The sequence below is a fragment of the Terrapene carolina genome, unplaced genomic scaffold, assembly GCF_002925995.2.
Source record: "Terrapene carolina triunguis isolate 2854851 unplaced genomic scaffold, T_m_triunguis-2.0 Scaffold35022, whole genome shotgun sequence".
NCBI lineage: Eukaryota > Metazoa > Chordata > Testudines > Emydidae > Terrapene > Terrapene triunguis.
In genome coordinates this window covers 12,893,632-12,917,877 of record NW_020699373.1, presented here as the reverse complement: position 1 = coordinate 12,917,877, position 24,246 = coordinate 12,893,632, and positions in this window count along the sequence as shown.

The following is a 24,246-nucleotide window of genomic DNA, read 5'->3' as shown; positions in this document are numbered from 1 at the left end:
AGCCAGCAGAAAATAGCTAGGACAATCTAGGTCATGCAAGTTCTAGGGACGTGAGCAAACACACATCAACATCCAGGGAAGGACTCCCTGATTGACATCAGTAGGACATCAGACCCTGGATGATCATGGACACTTTCTACAGCAGTAGAGAGGCTGACATTTTGTAGGTGCAAACACAAAAACAACACAAACCTGCATGGTGGGCAGTTGCACAATGGTTCAGAGGAAGCCCATGATCTCCTCAACTCCCACCCTCTACAACTGGATAGGTCTCTCTACCCACTGTCATGACCATGCAGCAATTCTTACAAAGCTGGATGCCAGCATAACCCCATATGCACTGGGAAGAGAGGGAAAGGGACAAGTTCTGGCCCTCTAAGAAAATTACTGTGGACTGGGCATGCATTCGTCTCACAACTCTGGCTGATTGCCTGCTTGAGTGAAGAGTTATGTCCAGGAACAAGGAAACACCTGGAAAGAGAGAACAGTTGTAAATGATGTTGGGGAAACAGCTTGACGGATTTTGTACAGGAGAATGGGGGTAATGGACCCTGGAATCCTTCACTGGCCTGAAGCCTTCCTGCAGCTCCACAAGCAATGGGACGTCTGGGTCAGTGCAGGAAAGTGGGGAGGTCCAAATGTTAGGGCAAAGAAGAGAGCTGCGGATAGTTGCCACAACATTAGATCAGGAGATTGGTTAAAAGGCAGGGTGCAGGAATTGGAAAGAATCTGAGCTGAAAAGGAAAGTGAAGTGATTAATCTGAAGGCAGAATCTGATTCTCTCAGAGCTACGTCTCTGACACAAGCAGCACAGATTGTAGGAATGGAGAAGCAAGTGTGTGACAGTGAATGAGTCCGTGGCAAGTTGCAAAGTTGAAACAGCAGACAACGGAAAGGGAAGCTTCAGTGAGAGCCCTTTAAAAAGATTCACAAAGCAGAACCCAGGCAGACCACGGGGAATGCCAGAGACAGATTTGTGCCCTTAAGGCTCAGTTGGGGGAACAAAGGAGGATTGGGGCAGCAATCAGAGGGAATTGTAGCTGGGAGGAAGACACAGAATGAGAGGAAGATCCCAATCCGTACTCCCCTTGTTGCAATTATGAAAGGAAGAACCCTGATGATTTCCCCTTGGATCCTATCCGCAGTTTCCATATAGTCCCCTACAGAGACCGGTGGAAGCGCTACAATGACTGCCTCCTATAGCCCCCGCCTCTGTCACAAAAAGGGGACCTCAGGGAGGAACAGAGGAACGGGTGTAAACTAGACCCTTCTCCCCTGACCAGGTTAGGGCAGTAGGGAAATCAGTTGGCCCCAGTCTTGGGGTGGATGGTAAGAGTATCTGGCATGGCCGGATTCACTCCAGCTGATGTGACAGTTATGTGCAGGGAGTGGATGACCCCTGAGGATTTTGCAGGGCTCCCTTATGATATCCAAATAGGGGCACCCCCTGGAGTGGATGATACAGAGAAGCACATAAATGTGCAGAGGGAAGTAATAAATACCCTGAGAGAAAGCCCCACAGTTGTATTTCACCATTCACTGGAATGGGTTACCTAGGGAGGTGGTGGAATCTCCTTCCTTAGGAGTTTTTAAGGTCAGGCTTGACAAAGCCCTGGCTGGGATGATTTAGTTGGGGGTTGGTCCTGCTTTGAGCAGGGGGTTGGACTAGATGACCTCCTGAGGTCCCTTCCAACCCTGATATTGTATGATTCTAAGAGAAGCAACAGTCCAGGGAGAGAGCAGAAAGTTATATAGCCAGTAAGAAATTGGCATGGAGACAAATGTCATTAACCAAGACTTTGCAGCCCTCCCTTTCAAACAAGCTTTAATCCAAGGATTTCTCCCTTTGATTCGTATGGCCTTGGTGGGTATGGATCTGGCGGCAGTTCGAACAAGAGACATTGAGGATAGAGGGAAGTAGGCCGATGAGGTTCAAAAGGATATGCACCCTCCTAAAAGAAAACCTGATAAGGTGGCTGCGATAGCCCCTCCGAGTAACACTCAGGGAAAGGAGAGGGGAGACCGACCCCATAAGGGTCGAGGCAGGACCCCTGACCCATGGTGTGGGGAATTTTGGAAGTGGCTCTTAAAAGATGAGACGAAGGAAACAATAGACTGACTGCCCACCACCAAACTCCTAGCAAAGTTGCAGAACATGAAGTGGTTAAGCATAAAGGAAAATGTGCTAGTGTGCCCCTGGTTGCCGCCCTATAGGGAGGCCGGGTGCCCGAGGAACCCCCAATTATGGCCCGATTATCCACTGATGAGTGTGGGAGGTTCACGGTTCATGTGAAATTTGCAGGAGGGGCGTTCGGACAAAATATATTAGTAGATTCGGGTGCCACCTACTTCCTAATTAGTACCCAAAACAAGAACCTGTTTGGACCGCCGGCTGGAGTCAAAACCTTACAGGGATTTAATGAGGCACAAAGCATCGTCCCCTTTTGTAAAACAAATCCCATATCGTGTGGGGACAAAGAAAAGCCAAGGGCAATTTGGCTTGATGGATTTAGGGGAAGAAGGTATTCTAGGAATAGAGGCTTTGAGGGATTTGAGAGTGCTGGTTGATTTTGCTAACAGGGTTTGGTGGGAAATGCCCCATGGGAACCTGTGGAAATTTCAGCGAGCTACCGAATAGCAGCCCTTAATGCATCTGAGGAATTGGAGTGGCCTGCTTGGCCCCCAGAGGTTTTAGCAATTGCAGAGACATACCGGGAGGTGTGGGCCAAGAACAAAATAGAATGTGGTAAAATTGATGCCGAAAGCCTAGTCACAGGCCCTGATCCTCCACCCCAGAAGCAGTATCGATATCCAAAGGTGGCGGAAGCCAGCCTGAACGAAACTATTGATGGGCTTTTGAGCCAAGCAGTTGTAGTGGAGCAGCCCAGCCCTAACAGTGCTGCCTTATGGCCCGTCCTTAAGAGTGCTGGCAAAACTTGGAGGCTTGTGGTGGATTTTCGCCCCCTCATCCGGTTGAGTCTACCTATGGCCCCCGTAGTGGCTAAGCATCAGGAGGTAATGGGCTCCATTGTAGGAGGGGCCCAGTGGTTTTCAGTTTTAGATTTGGCTATTGCTTCCTTTACTATCCCCTTACACCGAGACAGCTACTAGAAATTTGCTTTCACCTTTCAGGAAAAACAGTTGTGTTTTGCCCGGGTCCCTATGGGCTGGCATAACGCCCCTTTCATCTGCCATGTAGTTCTCAGTGAAGTTTGTAGCCCACCCAGTACAAAGACAATTTAGAGGGCACATTGGTGATCACGTAAACCCTGAACTGAGAACCCATTAGTTCCTACAAAGGAGGAGGGACGATAGCGTATTCATCACAAATCCATTACTGAGAAATTTTCACAGAACTTGATTCTGTAGCTGCTATAAGCACAGGATTCTCATTAGTTTCAAGAGAAGTTCTGTGCATGGAATGGCTACAGAATAAGGATCTTAATTTTTTTTCTACGCTGAGGGCAAACACATTTGTCATTAATTTGCTTCTGCTTGTATGCCATGGAAGAGCTCAATAATTTGTCTTCCTCCTTCTGTATTGTAATATGTTCTATTCCTTAGAATACTGATCATTTTCTTATAAGTTGTAACCTGCTTTGTATTTTTATGTAATATTTAAACAAGAGAAAATGCAATTATAAGAATTTGCATTGTGTGTGCAAAACTAAATGGCTTACCATTAAATTATACACTGTCCCTACATTCGTTGGTAGCCAATTTGGGGATTCATATCCACAATAATTTTCCCTTTTTGAGCAGAGAAAAGGGTGGTGCTGGTATCTGTTATTAACTGACAAATTAATCCCAACTGCATTGCAGAGAAAATGAGTTTTAAACATAAGCAGAATTATTTCCTTTGCATCTCAGTGACAATATTTCCTGATATAGGCCCAGTCCTGCAGGTACTTAAGCATGTCCCCAATTTAGTAAAGCTACAGTGGGATTTAGGTGTGGGCATAATGTGCTTTGCAGAACTTGTTCATGCATGTAGCACCATTAACGTCAGCAGTCCTCCTCATATGTATAAAGTTATTCAAGTGCATAAGAGTTTGCAGAAGGGCTGGCTGAAACACTTCAAACCAAATATTTTCCTTTGACAAATGAGGTTGGGTCAATTCAGTGCTACTGCACCTGTATTTCCCCTCAGCGGTCCAGCAAAGGCACTTGCTCTAGGCTTCCAGCCTGTTGCCTCTCTGAGGTGGAGATCCACATCTCTCCCCCTTCTGACTGGGGTATTTCCAGGCTTCACAATCCCCTGCCTACTCTGTGTTGTTCCCCAGCGAGGCAGATGGCCTACGCATGCTAGCATCTCTGCTTTGCTTGTTCTTTAGAAACTAATAACAGTGCAATTGCCCCAGTTAACCTACCACAAAGCTATTTCTAACTAATCCCTTTTTATTCTTAAAATAAAAACCATACAGAGAAAACATATTAAAAACAATGACATAATCTACACTTATGGACCCCTCCCCCAACCTTCTCGCTCAACTCCAATATGGGCTCTGGCAGGTGAGCAATCCTTCAAACCCTACACAGGTATGTTCAAGTTCATAACACCCTTTTGACCAGAACATGAGTAAGAGTCAGGCCAGGTCTACGCTAGCTAGGTCGACCTCGCTACGTTGCTCAAGGGTGTGAAAAATCCACATCTGGAATAACGTAGTTAAGCCGACCAAACCCTGATGTTGGCAGCATGTCTCAGGGAGATGGTTTAACAACAGAAAGGGGAGAACCCCTCCCGTTGCCGTAGTGAGGGTCTACATGTGTCGAGTCTTCATTTATTCACTCTATTAAGGTTTTGTGTGCCAGTAATATATTTTAACATTTTTAGAAGGTCTCTTTCTATACGTCTATAATATATAACTAAACTATTGTTGTATGTAAAGTAAATAAGGTTTTTAAAATGTTTAAGAAGCTTCATTTAAAATTAAATTAAAATGCAGAGTCCCCCGGACTGGTGGCCAGGACCTGGGCAGTGTGAGTGCCACTGAAAATCAGCTTGCGTGCCGCCTTTCGCATGCATGCCATAGGTTGCCTACCCCTGGTCTGCACAGAAGGGCTACAGTGACACAGCTGCAGCTGTGCCACTGTAGTGGTTAAAGTGTAGATACAGCTTCACTCATTTATCCAGTTTGACTCTTTGAGGACACTGTGAATAAGTAATCAGCCAGAGACAATAGGTCTCACCTCAAAGTGCAGCTTCAAAAGGATGGACTGGAGTTGGGTCATTTGCATTCCCCTCACCTCCAAGTATTTCCTAGCAAATCCACTTCAAATGTGTTGTCCTAAAAAGTCCTTTGAAGTTCCTAATATCTCCCAGAGATGGCATTAGCCTTGCCTTTCTCATAGAGAAGTTCTGTTCAGTCCTACAATAGTACACATACATTTGCATTTTCAATACAATGGATTTCTCCAATACTGAAACTTAATTTCATAAGGTTTGTCCAGGATATTGTCATAGCTTTCAGATGGGGTTTCATTGAAATTTGCTGCAAGGAAAAAAAATGGATTTGGCAATATTTTCCATCTGGAACTGAAAATTTAAATATTGTTCCATTTCAAATTGTAATCAGTGTTAATGGCACCCTCTGAGTAAGACACCAGAGTGGCTGCTGGGAGTTTTAGTTCTGGGTCCCACATGCACAGATTCTCCTTTCTGGTCTCTGGCTGGACTAAATCTCTTATGATGCACCCACAACTTCTCCCTGAGGCTGAGCTGTCATGATGCATCATGGGAGAAATAGTTTGGTCACATGTCCTGTTTCTCCTCTGTGGGGACATGTGGGACCCAGAACTAAAACTCATTGGAGGAGTTGTGAGAGCTCAGGTAGATGAAACCACTAATATTGGCTCCCCACTCAAAACAAAATGTTTCTGCTTGGCTCTATCAGTTTTGTTTCAGTCAAAACTGTTGAAATAAAGTATCTTGCCATTTTCTAAATAATGTTTGGAACACTTAATTCTGCACAAAACTTAGATATTTTGACTTTTCATCCCAACTCGCAATGAAAATTAATGTCAAAATATTGCAGTTTCTCACAAGATGGGAATTCCATTTTTTACTCAGATCTAGTTTGCAAGATAGTGGTGGTCTTTTAATATTTACAGATAGCGGTAATTGCAAAACATGGGTGTGATCCTGCTCCCACTCTTTTCCAATGGGAGGAGGAGAATTCCTTAGGAACAGTCATGGTGACCTAAAATTCTACATGTCCTGCTGGTGTCCCCTCCATTCCATTCAGTAAGGCTAGGTCTACACTACGGGGGGGAGGAGGGGTCGACCTAAGATACGCAAGTTGCGTATTTTAGGTCGACTTACCTGGCTGTGAGGACGGCGGCGAGTCAACCGCTGCCGCTCCCCCGTCGACTCCGCTTCCGCCTCTCGCTACGGTGGAGTTCCGGAGTCGACGGCAGAGCGATCGGGGATTGATTTTTATCGCGTCTAGTGTAGACGCGATAAATCGATCCCTGATAGATCGATCGCTACCCGCTGATCCGGCGGGTAGTGAAGACGTGTCCTAACTCTGATTCTTAAACAAAAAACACCCACCTTTCCTGCAAAGCAATGGAATTGTAGGGTTCCAGAAAATTAGCTGACTGAGCAAATCATCTGGGTTTGAAGATTAACACCAGAAGGGACCATTATGATGGTTCTGCATAATCCAGGCCATAGAATGTCACCCAGTAATTATTGTATCAAAGTCATCAAAACATTCAGCTTTGATGAAATTGCACTGTATTTTTCTGGATCTCATTTTTAATATTTCAGTCAAGGGGCTATTTGAATTTATTTTAGGTTTCAATGATTTCAGTATTCCTGTAGTGGTGGGATGGTTGACTTTGTTTGTTTGCTTGTGTGTTTGTTTGTTTGTTTGTTTGCCTCAGGCAGTTGAGTTGAATTTTTCATTATCATCAAATTGTTTCACTTTCCTTGCTGTGTTTATATTGTGAACCTGAGCTTTATTCCAGCTTTATAATTAATGTCAATCTCCAAATAAGTACATTCTGTAGTGAGCAAAGGTCATGCTTTGCTGATCCATTTTTTTTTTCTTTCCACATCTCTGGTTTGAAAAATATGTTCCTCTTTTTAACATACTGTACAACAGAATAAATATCACCCCTACAAAGTACGTTTTGTTATGTTTCATGCATGTCTCAGCTTCAAAAGTAAAATAAACAAATTAAGAAAACAAACAAATGGATGGTGTTTGCTCAATCCATAGCTGATATTTTTAATACCTAGTGTTCAGTAGCTGCATTTCCTGTACATATTTGGTTTGCACTTTAAAAAAAAATCATAATGCTGATATATTGTATATGTTTGCAAAGATTAATTAGATCTCTAATAGTGCTTCATATAGAATCTCGTGTTTATATTTTTGTTTTGTTTTAATACAGTAAACAAGTCATTTGTGGGGTTGTGTGGCTGGGGATGTGCAATCTTTTCCAATAATGTTTAAGTGCAGAGGTTAAATATTTCTTCTGCAAACATTATTCACTTGGCTATTTTCCGTGGGAGGAGCCCCCATTCCTTTCCCTGCCTACCTATCATACCTGAGTATTGCATAATTACAGTCTGCTTATCATACGTACTTATATGGTCCCCAGTACCATAGCATCTGAGAGCCTGAGCAGCCTTAATGTATTTATCCTCACAACACCACTGTGAGGTAGGGAATTACTGTTATCTCCATCTTACAGATAGGGGACTGAGGAACAGAGAGGCTAAGTGACTTGCCCAAGGTTGCACTTGAAACCTGTGGTAGAGAAAGTAATTAAACTCAGATCTCTCAAGCCTAGAACCGAGGTTCTAGGCTGGTGCCCTAACAACCAGACCATCCTTCCTCTCCATACTTCACATCATAGCACTGTTTGACCAACAGGCCAAAAGGATCCCATTATTAAATACAAATGGGAATTGGGTTTGAAAGCCTGTGTGTGTGTGTGTGTGTGTGTGTGTTAATGGTGATCATTACTACAATGGAACAGTTTTCTAGCACACAGTAGCCAATGGTTAAATTGTGGGTGTTTTCTATTAGCCATTCAAAATATATTAATTTTTATTTTGGAGGCTTTTGTTCACCATCCTTATTGGCTCTACCATGACATACTGTGAATTGAGACTATGCATTGCCAGGCAGCGATCTAAAGTATCATCAGTAATACCTCTGGCAGGGCCGGACTCCTGGTCCGACATCCTATTGATGCAGACAAAATATAAAGTTTTTCATGTAGCTGTTCCGTTTCTTTAACCAGAATCTACAAGAAAAGATTTTCTCTAAAAGATCCATTTTAAACCCATTTGCAGTCAAGCTAATAGTTTCTGACTTACTGAGATTAGATTTTGTTTGAATAATGTGTGTTAGATCGTATCCTTCAAAGAAAATGCAATGTCAACTGGCGCATCCATTTTACTTGAGTTCTTAAAGCTTTAAATCTTGTTGGCTTTGTACTAGCAAAGAATTATTTCATGAGTGTTATTTTCTGTCCTGGACTATGCTCATACAACAAAGGCAAACTTCTGAAGCAGAGAGGATAAGTATATGAGATGTTAAAGTTAGGGATAAAATTTTCAAAAGCACCTAAATCCAATTTTCAAAAGTGACTTGGACATTCAGGAGACCAAATCCCATTGAAAGTCAATGGGACTTAGACACCTAAGTAGCCAAAATCCTTTTGAAAATTTTACTTTATGGGGCCTAATTAATCTTTGGAAACACATACGATATATCAAAGTTATGAAAATGACACAATGCATATGTTGCGTGAAAAAGTATGTACATTATATACTGGAAACTTGCATAGAGCTTGAGTCAAAGCTTGTGGAAGTCATATGAGTCTTTCCATTGGTTTCAGTTTGCCTGGAGTAGTTGTTGTTGTTGTTGTCGTCCTTCATGACGAAAGATGATGCTGAGTATTGCTTTACGTCTTGGGAATACAGTTGTTGCTAAAAAGGTTGAGTATGTAGGTTAGTCCTTTCCTCATGAGGTGCATGGCTCAGCCAAAGGAGATTACAGTCTGTGCCTGATGAATATGCTGCTGTTTGCGACTCCACTTCTACATAGCAGTTAGTCTTGAACTGGGTAACCCCGTTGTTGACACTGCTTGGCAGCGTGACCTATCTGTTACTGATGACTCACAACGGTCATGTCTCACTGTTTCAACTTATGCTTTAATGTGTCCTTGAGGGGTTTCTTCTGGCCACCTTGTAGGTGGTGATTACTTTCAGTTCACCATACAACAACTGGTTTGGCATTCTGATGTCATCCAGCCTCAACACGACCAACCCAGGCTCAACAGGACCAACCCAATGTAATTGTAATAGAATAAACATGGCTTCACAACCCTTCTGGAGTGACTATGTTCCAGAACCTCATTATTAGTAACTTTATCCTGCCATTTGATGCAGAGTACGGCACACGGATGCCATAAATGGGATTTATCTAGAAGCTTAATGTGATGCCTGTAACAGGTCTCCCACCCATACAACAGGTTGGACAGCACAACTGTGTTACAGATTTTTAACGTGGTTTGAAGATTAATACCGCATTGCGGCCAGACTCTACCAAATGATGAACTGGCTTTGTTGATATGACTTGTCAGCTCCTTGTTAATGATGTTCTCGATTGACCTCATTTGACAATATATTATCAAGATCGCGGAGGTCTGTAACGGCATGAAGCTCTGTGTTGCTGCTGGTGACTTTTTCGGTTTCATACAGGGTTTCCCTAGCACAGGTTGATTTGCCAGATTTTCAGCCCAAACCATTCTGTAGACTGTGCAAATCTCTCCAAAATCAATTGTATGTCTTCTAGAGCAGAGGTGGGCAAACTATGGCCCGCGGGCCACATCCGGCCCACGGGACCCTCCTGCCCAGCCCCTGAGATCCTGGCCCTGGAGGCTAGCCCCCGGTCCCTCCCCTGATGTTTCCCCTCCCCCTCAGGCTTAGCTCACTGCGTGGCCGGCGCAATGCTCTGGGCGGCGGGGCTGCGAGCTCCTGGGGCAGTGCAGCTGAAGAGCCCGGTCTCTGTGCTGTGCGGTGGCGTGGCTGGCTCCAGCCGGGCGGCACGGCTGCCTGTCCTGGTGCTCTGGGCGGCGCGGCTGTAGCGCCACCAGCCACCAGTGCTCCAGGCAGCATGGTAAGGGAGCAGGGGGGTTGGATAGGGGGTAGGGTGGTCAAAGGGGAGGGAACATAGGGGCAGGGATCCTGGGGGGACAGTCAGGAAGGAGAGGGAGGGTTGGATGGGGCGCCAGGGGGCCGTCAGGGGCAGGGGTTCCGGAGGCGGACAGGGAGAAGGGGTGGTTGGATGGGGCAGAGGTCCCGGGGGGGGGCAGTCAGGAATGAGAGGAGAGGTTGGATGGGGCGGCAGGGGGCAGTCGGGGCAGAGGGTCCGGGAATGGTCAGGGGACAGGGAAGTATGGATGGGGCAGGAGTCCCAGGGGGGCTGTCAGGGGGCGAGAAGCGAGGGGAGGGGGTTTGGATGGGGGCGTTGGCTGGGCCATGTCTGGCTGTTTGGGGAGGCACAGCCTCCCCTAACCGGCCCTCCATACAATTTTGGAAACCCGATGTGGCCCTCAGGACAAAAAGTTTGCCCGCCCCTCTTCTAGAGTGTGTGTGCTTCTAAAGCAAGTAAATGGAATACAGCAGCTCATGAACAATTGCCCCAAAGACCTTCATGGAAGATCGCAGTCTGTTCAGATTAATTAATTTTCTAAAGGATCAGAAAGGTATCCTGAATACTGGCATTCTGGTCTCTTGTAGCATCATTGAACATTGCTTCATAGAAGTGACTAAACAAGAGTGGATCAACAGCACAGCCCTGCTTAATACCATTAGTGATAGAAAATGGGTCAGACAGAACTCCATCTATGCAGACTCGTCTGAGCATTCCATCTGGAAATAGCCTCAGAATGTTGGTGAATTTTTCTGGAGAACCAAACTTATGTCATAATTGTCAAAGCCCATCAGTGCAAAGGTCTGGCTGATGTTCTGTGCATTTCTTCTGCATCTGAGGGCTGTAAACATCATGTCTGCCATTCCTCGCATTGGCCTAAAACCACATTGCAACTTTGGTAGCACATGATTAGTGATGCTGCGTAGCAGATGTCGAAAGAGTACTCCAGTTAGAACGTTTCCAACAATGGAGAGTAATGAGATACTATAGCAGTTAGAACAGTCCAATTTTTCACCTTTCCTCTTGCATATGGTGACAAAGGTGGTGTCTTGCAATACTCCATATGTTGATAAACAGTCCATGCAGTCGCCTAGCCAGGATCTCATTTCCATACTTGAATATTTCTGCAGTAATGACATCAAGTTCTTCAATGCACTGATTGCAGTGCTGACTTTGTCAAAGGATGGGGCTGTGCCCACATTATCATTACATGTCGGCTGATGCACTGCTCTTATTAGTGCCTTGTTGAACACTGTTTTCTAAAGATCACCGTAGCAGATTGCTGATTCACTGGCGCGGCGCCTTTTGCTGGTCGTCTGGGAATTAGCTCAATTCCAGCACTCGGAGCACCTCCTGCTGGCCGGTGTCTCTCCTGCCTCAGGCCCCGTGTCCCTCCCAGAACCTGGTGCCCTTTAACTTGGGGTTCTGCCCACAGCAGTACCTGCATACTCTGGGTCTCCCCTCCCAGGGGAACCCCCAACCCTCTAAGCCCACCTTGCCTCAGTGGCTACTGCCAGTTGTCATCTAGCCCCCTTTCCCTGGGGCAAACTGCAGTCTGTAATGGCCACTCATCACTGGAAGGCGGTTGGACCTCCTGCCTTTCTTGGCCCAGCTGTCTCCCTGCAGCCCCAGTACTTCCTTTGGCCTTCAGCAAGGCCTCAGCCTGGGGACTTCCCAGGCCAGAGTTCCTCAGCACAGCTCTGCTCTGCTCCAGGTACTGTGCGTTCCTTCAGGCAGCTAGGTCCTTTCCACTCCAAGGCTGGAGTGAGACTGACCCAGCTCCTTCCTAACCCCTTTTCTAATTGGGTTCCAGCCACAGCCCTCTTCAAAGGCAGCTTTTAACCCCTGCTTTCCTGGAGTGAGGCAGCTGCCCCACTACAATCACTGAAATGCTATTGCCACCTCTGAAGGATTTCTGCTTTATCAGTGATCAGTGTTAGCCCCTCTGCACTCTTCAAAGACACAGTAGAGGCTTTCCATAGACTTCAGTGTGTTTGGAGTAGCCACATATTGAAGACTAACCACTGAAAATTTTATTCCTTAATCACAAACTCCATTCCCTTTATGTTGCCTACTCTCTTATGTTTCTGAAGACAAAATGTTAATACTTTCCCTGTAATTTGATTTCATAGTAAAACATAAACATGATTTTTATCCTGCCATAGAGCATGTTGAAAGGATAAGGCCAAAAATTTCAAATGTCGGTTCCTAAAGTTATGCACAAGAACCCATGGGCTTCCAGATAAGCTAGGGGTGCTCAGTGCCTGACTTTCAAGGTGCACCGGTAGTCCTGGGTGTCTTCATTTAAAACTATGAATAAAAATCTCAGTCTTGGTTTTTACCCAAGTACTGGAACAGATTACCAAGAGATGCCTGTGTACGAGTGCACTGAAGCCCCATGCCAGGCATCTGGACTCCATGCCCCAAAGCGATGCATGAAGCAGGGGCAGATAAGTGTTTCTCTGCCTAAATCACATGTGGGGCCTGATCCAGCAAGTGTGCTCAGAGCTTGCCTGCTGGATCAGGACCCTATGGACAAGCTACACAAAATGCCTTGGGGGGGTGAGGAGGAGGAGGAGGAGGACGTCCCTCATTACTTTTATCCCAGTAGTTAGGGTTCTCACCACAGCATTCATGATTTCATAGAACTCTATCATAAGCCTGGTCTACACTACGGGATTAATTCGGATTTAGCAGCGTTAATTCGAATTAACCCTTCACCCGTTCACACAACAGAGCCATTTAGTTCGAATTAAAGGGCGCTTTAAATCGATTTCTGTACTCCACCTCGACGAGCGGAGTAGCGCCAAAATCGATTTTGTTAATTCGAATTAGGGTTAGTGTGGCCGCACACCACCGAATTAATGTGGTTAAAAACCGAATTAATGTGCTTAGTGTGGCTGCGCACAATCGAATTTATACAACCTGTTTCCCAAATTCGAATGATCTAAATTCGGATTAATCCCGTAGTGTAGACATACCCATACACATGGCCCCTTTTGCCTCCCCCATCAGTGGCCCTGCTGGTAGGGTCCATACCGGCAGGCCGCCGATGGGAGGCAAAAAGGGGCAGGGACATTAAAGCGCTGCTGCGTCAAAGGACCCTGCAGCGCTTTAACGTCCCTGCCCCTTTCCCCCACCTCGGCCGCCAATGGGCGGGGGGGCAAAGGGAGCAGCTGCCCCGGGGCCGGCGATACTGCAGCAGCAGCGTCCAGAGCCCTGGGCCCTTTAAATCACCACTGGAGCTCTGAGCGGCACAGGCCAGGCAGCCTAGACGGGCTGGCTGGGGGATGCTGACTCCCCAGCCCTGCCCTTCCGCCAGAGGCCCCGCCCCTTCCGGGGGCCGGAGCTGGCCCTGGCTCCGTACCGGTAAGTGTCTGGAGTTACTTTCACCCCTGCTAATAATTTTTGTTGGCCTTGTCGGCACCTTTTCCAATTCTAATGTGTTTTGGTTTTTTTTTGTTTTTTTTAAGATGGGGTGACCACAACTGCATGCAGTACTCAAGGTGTGAACATACTATTGATTTATGTAGTGTCATTATGATTTTAACCCTATTATCCACCCCTTTCCTAATGTTTCCTAACATTCTGTTACAGTTTTTTTACTGTCACAGTATATTGCGCAGATGTTTTCAGAAAACGATCCAGGATGACCCAAGATCTCTGAGTGATAACAGCTAATTTAGACCCCATCATTTTGTATGTATAGTTGGGATTATGTTTTCCAGTGTGCATAACTTGGCACTTCTGAACATTGAATTTCATCTGCCATTTTCTTGCTCAGTCACCCAGTTTTGTGAGATCCCTTCGTAAATCTTTTATCGTAAGTAATTTTGTATCATCTGCAAATTTTACCACCTCACTATTTCCAGATCACTTACGGTTTTCAGATCATTTATGAATATGTTAAAGAGTACGAATCCCAGTACAGATCCTTAGTGGACCATGCTATTTATCTCTTTCCATTGTGAAAACTAACCATTTGTTTCCGGTCTTTTCACTAGTTACTGATCCATGAGAGGACCTTCCATCTTATCCCATGACAGCTTACTTTGATTAAGAACCTTTGGTGAGGGACCTTGTCAAAGGCTTTCTGAAAATCCAAGTACACTGTATCCCCTGGATCACCCCTGTCCACATGCTTATGGACACCCTCAAAGAATTCTAATAGACTGGTGCGGCCTGATTTCCCTTTACTTTGTGAAAGTGAATAGGGAGGTGTTATTTACCCCTTCACCCACTGAAATTAATAGGCAGCAGGTTTAAAACAAACACAAGGAAGTACTTCTTCACACTACAAATACTCAACCTGTGGAACTCATTTCCAGGGGACGTTTTGATGGCCAAAAGTAGAACTGGGATCAAAAAAGATTTAAATAACTTCCTGGAGGTTATGTCCATCAATGCCTATTAATCAATATGGTCAGGGATGCAACCCCATTCTCTAGGTGTCCCTAACCGTCTTACTGCAGAAGCTGGCAATGGATGACATGGGATGGATCATCCAATGATTGCCTGTTCTGTTCATTCCTTTGGCATTGGCCACTGTCAGAAGACAGGATACTTGGCTAGATGGACCATTGGTCCATTCTTCCCTGAGGGGAAGAAAGGATTTTAGCAGATATCTACCACCTCTCAAGGTTAGTGCTCTAACCACTGGGCTATCGAATATTCTAAGGTGTGGATCCCTCAGTCTCTCCTGTTTAAGTTGTTCCACTGTGGATATATAATTAAGTCATCGAACTGAGGGATTGGATCTTGGGTCTCCCACCTCTGAAGGGAGTGCTTTAATTACCAGGACACAGAGTCATTCTCATGCTCTCCTCCCCCCACCACCATCATAACTCAACAGCTTCAACAGGAGAGACAGAGGGAGACCCACATCAGAATATCTCATAAGAGACTCAAGGTATTCCAGTGCTTTATAAATTTAGATGATAAAGGCTTGATCCAAAAAAAAACTAGATTTCCATTGACTTCCATGGGATTTGGATCAAGCCCCAAATGAACTGTATTGCACATAGGTAATCCAAAATCCAACCCTGACTCCACTGAAGTGAATGGGAGCTCTGCTAAAGTGTGTGTGTCAGCCATGGAACCATATACACTATTTTACAGATAATCTTAGACATACAACCCATTTGACTGACAGAGAATACTAGAGTTACCCCGTAGTCTTTCTAAACATCATTGTAGCTTTTATAGTGATAAAGCCCCTGATTCAGCAAAATACTTAAAGATGTGCTTAATTTCAGTGAGGACTACTCACATGCTTAAGGTTAGCATATGTTTAGTCCTGCCCTAGATCAGAGCATATAATTGCCAGTCCAAACCCTATACATGAAAACATTTCAGCTGTGGTGCAATTCTAGTCTCACTGTGTATGCTTAAAAACAAAACCAAACCCTGTTACTATGCTGTCAACCTGACTTTAAAGGCAAAATTTATGAAGAAGTAGCATATGAGACAGTAAACTGCTTCTGTGAGTGATTAAACCCCCAAAAGTGCAGCTTAGGTACTCAGTCAACCACCACAGTCATTTATTAAGAGCATACTCAACACCTCAACCAGTTCAGTAAGGAACTAGCTGAAGCAATCTCAGAACTATTAGCAATTCTCTTTGAGAACTCACGGAGAACGGGTGCGGGCCCAGAGAACTGGAGAAGGGCAAACACAGTATCTACCTTTAAAAAGGGGAACAAAGAGGACCCGGGGAATTATACACCAATCAGTCTAACTTCAATTCCCGGAAAGATACTGGAACAAATTATTAAACAATCAATTTGTAAGCACTTAGAGGATAATAGGGTGGTAAGTTCTTGACATATTGACTATTACAAATCATGCCACAGCAACCTAATTTCCTTCCTTGGCAGGGTTACTGGCCTAGTGAATGGGGGTAAGCAGTAAATGTGATTTATCTTGATTTTAGGAGCCTGCTTTGGTTTTGACAGAGTCCCACGTGACATTCTCATAAGCAAACTAGAGAAATGTGGCCTAGATGAAACTGCGATAAGGTAGCTGCACAACTGGTGAAAAACTGTTCTCAAAGGGTCTGTCTACACTTGGTTGTGATTCCCAGTTCAAGGAAACATACCTGTGCTAGTGTGCTAAAAATAGAGTGCAGCCACAGTGACATGAATGGGGGAAGGGCTACCTGTCCCAAGTACGTGCCTAGGGTCTCAGATGGGTATGTACTTTGCGTGTCTGTCTGCTTGCACCACAGTGGCTATGCTCTATTTTTAGCATGCTAGCTCGATGAGAGCTAGCACAGGGTATGTCTTTTCAAGCTGGGAATCACGCCCCAGCTCCAAGTGTAGGCATACCCAAAAAGTAGCTATCAATGTTTCACTGTCAAACTGGTGGAAATTTCTAGTGGGGTCCTGCCAGGGTTTATCCTGGATCTGGTATTATTCAATATTTTCATTAATAACTTGGATAGTGGAGTGGAAGGTATGCTCATAAGATTTGTGGCTGACACCGAGCTGGGAGGGGTAGCAAGCACTTTGGAGAACAGGATTAGAATTCAAAATGACCTGGGCAAATTTTGAAATTGGTCTGAAATCAGCAAGATTAAATTCAAAAAAGAGAAGTGCAAAAGTACTAAATTTAGGAAGAAAACTCAAATGCAGAAGTAGGTAGTAGTACTGCTGAAAAGGAGCTGGGGGTTACAGTGGATCACAAATTGAATATGAGCCAACAATGTAATGCAGTTGTGAAAAGGCCAATGTGGTGTGGTGTATTAACATCTAGTCCATCTCCCTGGGCTGAGGCAGCACTTAGGGTGAAGTTTAGACATAGCCTATGTCGGCATAATTTATATCACTCGAGGGGTGGTTTATTCACACCCTGAGCGACATAAGTTACACTGACATGAGCACTAGTGGGCACAGCGCTATGTCAGCAGGAGAGCGTCTCCTGCTGACGTAGCTTCTGCCGGTCACAGAGAGTTGTTGTTTTTTTTTGACGCTGACGGGAGATCTCTCTCCTGTCAGCATAGAGCATCTTCACCAAACATGCAGCAGCAACGCAGATGTGTTGGTACAGCTGTGCCGCTGAAGCGCTGAATGTATAGACATGGCTTAAGTAAACCTGGACCATCCCTGACAGGTATTTGTCTAACTAACCTGTTCTTAAAAACCTCCATTGATGGGGATGCCACAGCATCCCTTGGTAATCTGTTCCAGTACTTGAGTAAAAACATGGTTCATGCATCGCTCTGGGGCTTAGGAGTCCAGATGCCTGGCATAGGGCTGCAGTGCACTCGTGTATAGGCAGGAACATAGGCACCCAGGGAACTTTTAGGCACTGAGCAAGTTTAGGTGCCTACAGGATTTGGCAGCAGGTGAGTGGGGGGTGCGGGAGTTGTGAATTCCAGTGGGGCCTGATTTGGGAATTTAGGTGCTTAAAGTGGCAATTAGGTGCCTAAATCTTTGGTGAATCTAGCCCCTCATGGGATTTACAAAGGCACCCAAGCAGGATTTTCATTGGGAGTTAGGTGCCTAACTCAGTCGCATCTGTAAATCTGGCCCTAGAAGCAACCCCAGTATAAATGCAAACAATGGGAATCTTAGATTGGACATCAGTGGGAGTTGGAACAATATTGTGCACTTCTGAAAATCCCACCCTATATGTTCAACATCCATAAAAAGGATGTATGGAAATGTGTATCAAATTGGCTAGGGGTCTTAGATACACACTGTTCTATATGATATATAGAGAGAATTTTTGTGTTTGCAGAGACACATACTTTTTATTTTTATTTCTACCATATTTGTTGATATGTTAGAGGGTAGCTAGGATGTTCTTTATAGGGGTCATAAAAATTGTTTCATTTCTAAAGCTCTTTTTATTGCATGTCTTAATCTAACATTCTCTACTATCCAGGGAGGTGAAAAGAAATTCCTTTGAGTACAAATGATAAAGGCAATATTAAATTTGGTGCACTGGTAACTCAGGCTAATAACCAAGATCTTGGAAATAGAGGAAATTGTTTGAGACATTGATTTAGCTGTAACTATAATAAACTTTTAAAACTTTTAAAATGTACAGCTGCTTCAATAGGATACGGTAATTATGCTAGAGTGCACTACTGTAATTTCAAATCTGTTTAGATAGAATGACTTTTGTTTCTCTGGGAAGCTCTACCTTTTTAGTTGAATTTTGATCCCTTGGAGATGTATGGAAGTCTTTCTCCTTAAAAGTGATCATCTCTTAGAAGTTGGTTTAATAAAGATCTAAGTATAGGCATATTTATTTTCTGTCCTTGGATTTCTTTTGTCATTTGTCTGGATTTTTTTTTTTTTAAAATTCCACATTAAAAAACAGAAGATGCCTGTCCTAGAAATGATAAATGAGAAGGAAAGTGTGTTCATTTTGCCTGTTACTAACCAATCAGATGTATATGGTGAATTTTATTAAAAGCTTTCACATTGCAAACAGAAAATAAAGAGGAAAACGTAACCATCTTAGATCTATACTCTTTCTTGTACACTTTTAAGTGAATCAGATTCAATACCCTTTAGTGATATTTACAGGCAGGAGGTAAATTAACCAAATTAGATGTTTTTTTCTGCTCTTTAATTGAGCTGTAAGATCTAATCAGTAGATCCAATAGTCAGTTAAGTTAATTGATTCAGCTGTAAAGATGTACCCATCATTGCTTAAATTATAAAGTGAGGGCCAATTACTTAATGAGCTCATATTACAACTTTTCTTTCAAGTTTGTAATTATTGAATTAACTAAGAGCAACTGGCTCCTAGATAAGTGTTTCTTTCCACAGCCTAATAAAATGAAGAGAGGATGAAGATTCAAAGAGTTACTTTTCTGGGCTTTGCCAAAAGGCCCTTAGTACCATTTAGGTAGCAAATATACATTCCATTTATTAAAGATCTTGCACCAAGATGACTGTGGTTTGTGGGTACTTAAAACAAATCATTGCAACTGTATTGGAGACAGGCATATCACTGTTTGCAAGGGGAGGAAGAAGACAAAGGGGGGATGCTGAGGGTCCTTTATTATTTGTCTACATATGGAGATTCTCAGTTTGGCTTAATTCACATTAAAGTAAACAGGAATAAGTCTTTTATTCCAGAAAAAGTGTGTCCCCAAATTGAGTTATCCAGGAATAGCAATTGCACTTTAAATTCACATCCTACCTTAATCCAAATGAACTTTCAAGTGTAGACAAGTCCTTAGATAATGCATATGTAGGTGAAACATAGGCCCTGCTCCTGCAATCCGATTTGGGCAGATGTTAGCACCCCCATGTAGCCCTGTTGACTTTAATATGGCTTCATGCAGATGCAAAGGGCTACCCACCTGGCTCTGATTGCTGAGCCAAAGCCATAGAGTCTAAGGCCAGATGGGATTATCAAATCATCTAGTCTGATGTCCTGTACATCACAGGTGGCCAACCACACTCCCACACCAGACCCAACAACTGAAATTAAATGTAACTATTCCAGTCCATGGGAGACTAAACCACACTTGCTGTTTTCATTGCCTTGTGCAAGTAACCTGATAAAAGGCACTAAACAGTGATATCTCTAATATGGACCCAAATTTCAGTATTGAGTCAAAAAGCAGCCGCTCCCCAAACATTTTCTCTAGATTGCTAATTACACAGTTACAGATAAATATAGCTGTGTTATTTATTGAATGTGGCATTTCGTGGGCCAGTGAACCCCCTACTCACAGCTGTGCTCAGTTACTCACCTGAACAATCCCAGTAAAGTCAACAGGACTACTAGTGTGAGTAACTGCTCAGCTGTATGAGCGAGGGGATCACAAGCTGGCCCATTACGATATTCTTCAGTTTAAGCAGTCATGCAGACGGTGCTCTTAGCTGGATGAGCGGGAGGTTGCCAGGGTTAGGGAAGTCCCTTTGTATGTTACCATCTCTTTGTTCTAGTTAGAACTCCATGCAGCGTGACTGAGCATAGCGGTAAACTTGGGGTTCAGTATTGCTCACATCTTGTCTTAGCACGAGCCTTGAGGACATATCCTAACACTAAATTACTTAGCTAAGATAGAACATGTGTTTATTTGCTGAACAGCTTTGTACTCTGAAGTATTGTTTTTTGTAAATATGGGAAACTACAAGTTCCATTTCGGGGGGGGGGGGGGGAGAATCACTGGGCTCCAGATGACAGGATAGCTGTAGTCTCTCTCTACTGACACATTACCTTGTACCTCTTCCGGCTGCAATGTGTATTTAGTTCAATCTTCTTCAAACATGTCATCCTGAACCAGGTTCAATTTGCAGTACAGAACCGGAAACCACACAAGCACTATAGAGCCAGGTACTTGTTATCTGTGCTGCCAACCTGCTAAAAATAAAAATACTACAGTATTGCAACAACAACAACGACAAGAAAATCCCACCCACCGTTCTGGGCTGGAAGTGGTAGACAACAAGCAATTTTAACTGGGGAAATCCAATGGTTAGTAAAGGCTAATAAAGAAATTATAGCCACAGAAACTACTCAGGGGTGTGTTATCATGCCTTTAATTTTACAGTGCTATATAACCAAATATCATGTTGAAGGTAGCACAGTGTGGCCTTGTTAATATTACTTACCCTGAGGCTATGTCTACACTACAGAATTAGGTCGGATTTATAGAAGCCGGTTTTATAGAAACCGGTTGTATGCAGCCGATTGTGTGTGTCCCCACCTAAAATGCTCTAAGTGCATGAAGTCGGCGGACCGCGTCCACAGTACCGAGGCTAGCGTCGACTTCCGGCGCATTGCACTATGGTACCTATCCCACAGTTCCCGGAGCCTCCGGCGCCCATTGGAATTATGGGTTGAGATCGCAATGCCCGGATGATGCAAAGCAGTGCCGCGAGGGGTTCTGGGTACATTGCGTCAGGCCCCTCCCCCGCCGTCACAGCAACGGCAGACAATAGATTCGCGCCTTTTTACCTGGGTTACCTGTGCAGACAACATACCACGCCAAGCATGGAGCCCGCTCAGCTCAGCTCACCGTCACCATATGTCTTCCGGGTGCCGGCAAACGTGGGACTGCATTGCTAAACAGCAGCAGCAGCTTACTGCCTTTTGGCGGTAGACGGTGCAGCATGACTGGTAGCCTTCATTGGCGATCTGGGTGCAGGCAGCTGTGGGGCTGGCAGCCGTGGTGCTGCATTGCACCAGCCCCTTGCCTTTTGGTAGAAGATGGTTTATTACGACTGGTATCCGTCGTCGTCGTACTGCAGCGGCTGTCAATCATGGGCACCCGGGCAGACAATGATGGTTATCAGTCGTAGTATGCTATTTTCTGCCAAGTGCCCAGTATTGTCTGCTAAGCACCCAGAAGAGGCCGATGGCGATCTGGGTGCTGGCAGACATGGGGCTGGCAGACGTGGGGCTAGATTGCTACACAGCAGCAACCCCTTGCCTTTTGGGCAGTAGATAGCATATTACGATTGGTACCCATCATTGTCATATTGCAGTGGGAATCAGATCGTGCAATAGACCTGAAGGCTTACTGCCAAGCGCCCAGTATTTGCTGCCAAGCACCCAGAAAATGCCAAGGGCTATCAGTCATGCTGCACCGTCGTCTTAAGATGTAAAAAATAGATTTATTCTCCATTCATTTGCTTCCCCCCTCCCTCCTGCTAAACCCAGGCTTTTGAGTTCAATCTTTGGGGGGGGGGGGCATTCTGTGTGACAGTTGTTTGTGTTTCTCCCTGATGCAAAGCCACCTTTCTTGATTTTAATTCCCTGTACCTGTACGCGGTGTCACTCGCCCCTCCCTCCCTCTCTCCCTCCCTCCCTTCTTCCCCTGGTCCGTCAGATACTACTTTCGCGCCTTTTTTCAGACCAGACGCCATAGCCAGCACTGGGATCATGGAGCCCGCTCAGATCACCGCGGCAATTCTGAGCACTATGAACACCACGCGCATTGTCCTGGAAAACATGCAGAGCCTCCTGGACATGCCAAAGCCAAACCAGGACCAGCTGAGGAGGAGGCGATTGCAGCGCGGCGACGATAGTGATGAGGAAATTGACATGGACCTCTCACAAGGCACAGGCCCCAGCAATGTGGAAATCTTGGTGTTACTGGGGCAGGTTCATGCCGTGGACCGCCGATTCTGGGCCCGGGAAACAAGCACAGAGTGGTGGGACCGCATCGTGTTGCAGGTCTGGGACGATGCCCAGTGGCTGCGAAACTTTCGCATGCGTAAGGGCACTTTCATGGAACTTTGTGACTTGCTTTCCCCTGCCCTGAAGCGCCAGAATACCAGGATGAGAGCAGCCCTCACAGTGGAGAAGCGAGTGGCGATAGCCCTGTGGAAGCTTGCAACGCCAGACAGCTACCGGTCAGTCGGGAATCAATTTGGAGTGGGCAAATCTACTGTGGGGGCTGCTGTGATCCAAGTTGCCAGGGCAATGAGAGACCTGGTGATATCAAGGGTAGTGACTCTGGGAAACGTGCAGACCATAGTGGATGGCTTTGCTGCAATGGGATTCCCAAACTGTGGTGGGGCGATAGACGGAACCCATATCCCTATCTTGGCACCGGCGCACCAAGCCACTGACTACATAAACCGCAAGGGGTACTTTTCAATGCTGCTGCAAGCCCTGGTGGATCACAAGGGACGTTTCACCGACATCAACGTGGGCTGGCCGGGAAGAGTACATGATGCTCGCGTCTTCAGGCAGTCTCTTCTGTTTCGAAAGCTGGAGGAAGGGACTTTCTTCCCGGACCAGAAAATAACCGTTGGGGATGTTGAAATGCCTATCGTGATCCTTGGGGACCCAGCCTACCCCTTAATGCCATGGCTCATGAAGCCGTACACAGGCAGCCTGGACAGTAGTCAGGACCTGTTCAACTACAGGCTGAGCAAGTGCCGAATGGTGGTGGAATGTGCATTTGGCCGTTTAAAAGCGCGCTGGCGCAGCTTACTGACTCGCTCAGACCTTAGCGAAAAGAATCTCCCCATTGTTATTGCTACTTGCTGTGCGCTCCACAATATATTTGAAAGTAAGGGGGAGACATTTATGGCGGGGTGGGAGGTTGAGGCAAATCGCCTGGCCGCTGATTACGCGCAGCCAGACACCAGGGCGGTTAGAGGAGCACAGCAGGGCGCGGTGCGCATCAGAGAAGCGTTGAAAACCAGTTTTGTGACTGGCCAGGCTACGGAGTGAAACTTCTGTTTGTTGCTCCTTGATGAAACCTCTGCCCCTCCCCCACCACCCTGTTAACTCTACTTCCCTGCAAACCAACCACCCCACCCTCCCCTACTACCCTCCCCCCTTCGAGCACCACTTGCAGAGGCAATAAAGTCATTGTTGCTTCACATTCATGCATTCTTTATTACTTCAGCACACAACTAGGGGGATAATTGGAAAGGTAGCCCGGGATGGGTGGGGGAGGAGGGAAGGAAAAGGACACACTCCAATTTAAAACTTTAAAACTTATTGCTATGGAAATCATCTAGGGTGGAGTGAGTGGGTGGCCGAAGGCCCCCCCACCGTGTTCTTGGGTGTCTGGGTGAGGAGGCAATGGGACTTGGGGAGGAGGGCTTCTGGTTACAGAGGGGCTGTAGCGGCGGTCTCTGCTCCTGCTGCCTTTCCTGCAGCTCAACCATACGCAGGAGCATATCACTTTGATGCTCCAGCAGCCGGAGCATCGACTCTTGCTTTCTGATTACAAGTTGACGCCACCTCTCCTCTTCAGCCCGCGTTTCAGCACGCAACTTCTCCTCTTCAGCACGCCACCTCTCCTCTCGCTCATATTGGGCTTTTTTAAAATCAGTCATTGACTGCCTCCACGCATTCAGCTGTGCTCTGTCAGCGTGGGAGGCAGTCTGAAGTTCAGTAAACATTTCGTCACGTGTCCTTCGCTTCCTTCTTCGAATATTCACTAGCCTCTGCGAAGGAGTAAGATTTGCAGCTGGTGGAGAAGGGAGAGGTTGTTAAAAAAGATACATTTTAGAGAACAATGAGTAGACTCTTTCACGTTAGATTTTGCTGTTCACAACATCACACAGCACATGTGCTTTCGTTACAAGGTCGCATTTTTCCTCTTATATTGAGAGTCTCCTGGTTTGGTGTG